The sequence below is a fragment of the Eriocheir sinensis genome, chromosome 6 (assembly GCF_024679095.1).
Source record: "Eriocheir sinensis breed Jianghai 21 chromosome 6, ASM2467909v1, whole genome shotgun sequence".
NCBI classification, from domain to species: Eukaryota; Metazoa; Arthropoda; class Malacostraca; order Decapoda; family Varunidae; genus Eriocheir; species Eriocheir sinensis.
In genome coordinates this window covers 25,141,114-25,146,513 of record NC_066514.1, presented here as the reverse complement: position 1 = coordinate 25,146,513, position 5,400 = coordinate 25,141,114, and positions in this window count along the sequence as shown.

The window sequence follows — 5,400 nt, the reverse complement described above, 5'->3', positions numbered from 1 at the left end:
AGGAGGAGGTAGTGAAGTGCAATTTTGTCTTAAGAAATGATGAGAGCGAGAGAGAGAGAGAGAGAGAGAGAAAAAGGGGGGGGGGGTAGGGGTAGGGATTGACATAGACAGATAACCAGAACATTGCCCGTCTCCACACTACCCATACTAAGCTCCCCCTCCCCCCTCCCCTCACCCCCCCAGCCCCCCCTTCCACATGTCTCGTTGTTGACATTATAAGAATGAGACTCCACCCCTTCCACCCTCAGCACTTACTCCACTTCTTAATTTTCCTCACTCCTCCCCGCTCCCCTTCCTCCCTTCCTCTCTCCTCCTCCTCTCCTCATTCCTCTCCCCTTTTCAATCCTCTCAAATCCTCCTTTTTCTTCCTATCTTCCTATACACTTCCTTTTCGAAACCCGCGAACCTTTGTTTACTAAAGTGTTCCATGTCTTCAGTGCCACAAGGTTCACTGCGCTAAAAGTTCTATAAGGCTTTCTAATGTGGCCCTCATCTCACAGTGCCAAGGAACCAGCGAATCTTTGTTTACTCCAGTGTTCCCTGTCTTCAGTGCCACAAGGTTCACTGCGCTAATAATTCTGTAAGGTTTTCTAATGTGACCCTCATCTCACAGTGCCAAGGGACCTCCGAATCTTTGTTTACTCCAGTGTTCCCTGTCTTCAGTGCCACAAGGTTCACTGCGCTAATAATTCTGTAGGGCTTTCTAATGTGACCCGAATTCCACAGTGGTCCTGCATGATCCTGCCGCCAAAAGAACTCTAGTGGGCTTTTGTTAGAGTGCCCGTGTACCCCGCTGCTCCAGATATCAGATTTCCATGAGTCGTGAAGTCTGGAGTCCGTTCTTCAATGTCCCGACTTTCCTTATAGTTCAGCCCATCGCCTTGTCTACTGTGGCTAAGTATCGATGTAGTGTTTCCCTGCTTGAATAATGTACCCCCTATAGTCTTCCCAATATGTCAAGGGCGGTCTGGCGTAGGCTCCCGCGGGTTCTTTCCTCCCCTCTGCTCTGCCACACACTCCCAACACCAATCTCTTCCTCTCATAAGTAAGCTGTAGGTAACATATGAGAGGAAAATATAGATGTTAGGACTGTGCGGCAGAGCAGAGGGGAGAAATAGACCCGCGGAAGCCAGCGCCAAAATGGACTCGACTATTTGGTTTCCCTATAGTTGAATGCTGTGTTCCTTTTCCCTAATTTCCAGTCTTCCCAGTCTCTCAAAAACTCCTGCTTCCCAGTCTTCGTGGTCTGTTTAACTCTTTATGTAATGGTCAATAGTATTCCTGGTATCCTACGCTCTTTCTCTAACAGTCTTTCCAGTCTCTCAAAAACTCCTGCTTCCCAGTCTTCGTGCTCTGTTTAACCCTTTATGTAATGGTCAATAGTATTCCTGGTATCCCAAGCTCTTTCTCTAACAGTCTTTCCAGTCTCTCAAAAACTCCTGCTTCCCAGTCTTCGTGGTCTCTTTAACCCTTTATGTAATGGTCAGATTACCACCAGGGGCATAAAACTACTTCTGGAAATGCCACAAACTCCTACGAAAGCCTTGTCAAATGTGTGTTCTTGGGCGGCGAAATGTCTTTAATACGACCCATATCTCCCAAGCCCTTCCCCTAATGGACAGCAATGGTTCAGAAGCTTCGGAATTTTAAAGCCCTTTCCCGAATTCCATAAAGTCTTCCCAGCCTTCCCGAGCCCTTCTCCTCATGGTCCAAGGTCCCCCCACTCTCTTAGGGCCGAATTTTAAAACATTTCGGCGCCCAAGTTCACCTATTTGACCTATTTTCCAGGAGTAGTTTTATGACCCTGGTGGTAGTTTGACTCTTCCTCTGTACCGTGAACCTGAAGAAACACTCATTAGAACCCGACTGACCCCCATAATCTCCCAAGCCCTTCCCCTAATGGACAGCAATGGTTCAGAAGCTTCGGAATTCTAAAGCCCTTTCCCGAATTCCATAAAGTCTTCCTAGCCTTCCCGAGCCCTTCTCCTCATGGTCCAAGGCCCTCCCACTCTCTTAACCCTTTCCCTAACGGTCCATGATCTTCCTAGTTTCTCAAGCCTCTAATGATGCAGTCCTCGGAGCCTCACCAAGACTTTCTCTAGTGCCCGCCGTCTTCATGGCCTCCCGCGCCCTTCCCCGGTGCCCCGCGGCCCCGCACGTCACCGGGCCAGAGATGACGGACGTGTGGCGCTGAGCGAGGCATCTTCGGGCGTGATGCAAGGCGGGAGGCTGGGAACCCCCCCCCCCCCACACACACACACACAACCCTGAGGCTGTGTGTGTGTGTGTGGTGACAGTCTGACTCTCTCTCTCTCTCTCTCTCTCTCTCTCTCTCTCTCTCTCTCTCTCTCTCTCTCTCTCTTATTTACTCATATTTCAGGGTAAAAAGACAAAATGATTACAGAAATGTACGGGAGAGAGAAGAAGAGAGAATCAATAATATCAATGTTATTATTTCAGATTCTAGCCAAATTTACTCAGTTAGAGAGAGAGAAACCCGCACTCTGGCAGGAGGAAATTGAATATTATCGAAGACCGTGAAACCACCACAACCACCACCACCACCACCACCACCCTCACCACCACCGCCGCCGCAGGTCAGGGCCGCCGAAAGAAGGAAATGGAAACACCGACGCGGTAAAATTAATTGATAGGCCTACCCCCCCCCCCTCTCTCTCTCTCTCTCTCTCTCTCTCTCTCTCTCTCTCTCTCATTCAGGTACAAAATATTTAGCCTCTTTTCTTTTCTTTTTTAATTATTACTCTCTCTCTCTCTCTCTCTCTCTCTCTCTCTCTCTCTCTCTCTCTCTCTCTCTCTCTCTCTCCCCTCCATCCATCCCTCCACAATTACCTCCAAGCCTTGCAACAGGTGACTTACATACGGAGGGAGGGAGGGAGAGAGGGAGGGAGAGAAGGAGGGAGGGAGGGAGGGAGGAAGGGAGATGGCAACTTTCACCCTTGTCTCCCTCTCCCTGTCTCTCCCTCCCTTCTCCTCCTCCTCCCTATCTTACTCAGCCTCACACACACACACACACACACACACACACACACACACACACACACACACACACACACACACCTTGGAGAGAAAAATGAGAGGTAGGGAGGGAGGGAGGGAGGTAAAAAGTGCGGGCGTGAGGGAGAGAAAAATAAAAAGGGAGGAGGAAAAAAAGAATGCAAGGGAGAGACGGAGGAAAAAATTGGAGAGGAAAGAGGGAAACGGAGGGGAAAAGTTTTGAAGGTGAGAGGGAAGTGAGAGAGGTCTCTCTCTCTCTCTCTCTCTCTCTCTCTCTCTCTCTCTCTCTCTCTCTCTCTCTCTCTCTCTCTCTCTGTTTTACCAAAAAGTTTTAAGTGTCTCCTTTCTCTCCCTTCTTTCCTCCACCTCCTCCTCCTCCTCTTCCTCCTCCTCCTCCTCCTCCTCTTCCTCCTCCTCCTCCTCCTCTTCCTCCTCCTCCTCTCTACGCCACTTTGCAATCTTACTTTTTTCTCTTCTTATTTTAGCTTTTTTTTATTTTCTTCTTTTTCTTCTTCTTCCTCTTCTTCTTCTTTCTCCTCCTTGTTTCCTTCCTCTTTTACATCCGCAATGCGACACTACGCCTGTCGTTTTAATTCTCTCTCTCTCTCTCTCTCTCTCTCTCTCTCTCTCTCTCTCTCTCTCTCTCTCTCTCTCTCTCTCTCTCTCTCTGTGTGTGTGTGTGTGTGTGTGTGTGTGTGTGTGTGTGTGTGTGTGGGAGAGAAACTTGGAGACGGGCAAGCCAGGGCGTAGGATCCTTCAGGTGGAGGGAGAAGGAGAGAGGGAGGAAGGGAGAGAGAGAGAGAGAGGAGGGAGAGATGGGCCCTTCCTTCCTAATTACTCACTCTCCTTTACTCTATTGTACCTGTTATTTTACGCCTATTTCTTACTCTATGCAGCTTAGGCCTATATCACAAGCTCTTCTATTTTCCTGTATTGCTATCTAGTCTATTCCTCCTATGTCTTACTCTATGTATATTACTCGTATATAACCTGTTCTTCAATGTTTATTTTCCTCCATTACTGTAACGTCGTATTATTGTGTGTATTATCTTCATGTTATATCTTGTTCTATCCATATTTCTCCCCCTTGATTCTGTTTCTCCTCCTGTTCCATCTTCCATCCACATCAACAGCTTCGTCTTTCCACTCGCCGTCTCATACACCTTCCCCTTCCTTCTGTTCCTTCTACTGTTTCTCTTCCCCCTCTTGTCCCTCCCACACCCTCGAGAGCTGCTTCCTTCTCCAGTTTCCTCGCCCTATAAGCCCTCCTTCTCATCTCGTTCCCTCATACTCCTTTCCCTTCCTTCTGTTCCTTCTCCTACTGTTTCTCTTCCCCCTCTTGTCCCTCCCACACCCTCGAGAGCTGCTTCCTTCTCCAGTTTACTCGCCCTATAAGCCCTCCTTCTCATCTCGTTCGCTCATACTCCTTGCCCTTCCTTCCGTTCCTCTTGCTGGTTCCCGCCTCTCCAGCCCTCCCACACCCTCGAGAGCAGCTTCCTTTTCTAGTTTCCTCGCCCTGCAAGTCCCGTCTCTCCTCTCGCTGTCTTATACTCCCTTACTTCCATTCCTCTCGCTTCTGTTCCTCTTCCTTCTCTCCCTCCTGTCCCTCCCACGCCCTCGAGAGCAGCTTCCTTTTCTAGTTTCCTCGCCCTGCAAGTCCCTTCTCTCCTCTCGCTGTCTTATACTCCCTTACTTCCATTCCTCTCGCTTCTGTTCCTCTTCCTTCTCTCCCTCCTGTCACTCCCACGCCCTCAAGAGCTGCTTCCTTTTCTAGTTTCCTCACCCTGCAAATCCCACCTTTCCACTTCCTCTCGCTCCTGCACCTGCTGTCCCTCCCACACTAGCAACAAGGCACCAATCTCCACGCCCTACAAGTCCCGTACAGCCTCTCAACCAGCTCTCACCAACATTCACCTCATTAACAGGGAACTGGGCTTCCTTCCGCCTACTTGTATCGTTTCTCTCCTCCCCCGCTGACCAGGTGAAGGCATAAGGCTCTTGACCCCCGACCCACACTCCCCTCGTCTGCCCCACGTGCCCCTGTTACCCCACGCCCAGCCTCCTCTTCCAGTCTGGGCCAGCACTGTTAAGAGTCGTATTACAAAACATCTCGCAGCCCAAGAACACATATTTGACAAGGCTTTCGTAGGAGTTGTAAGCATTTCCAAGGGTAGTTTTATGACCCTGGTGGTAGTGTGAGTCTTCTTCTGTACCATGAACCTAAGAAATCACGTATTTGACAAGGCTTTCGCAGGAGTTGTGGGCATTTCCAAGGGTAGTTTTATGACCCTGGTGGTAGTGTGAGTCTTCTTCTGTACCATGAACCTAAGAAAACACGTATTTGGCAAGGCTTTCGTAGGAGTTGTGGGCATTTCCAAGGGTAGT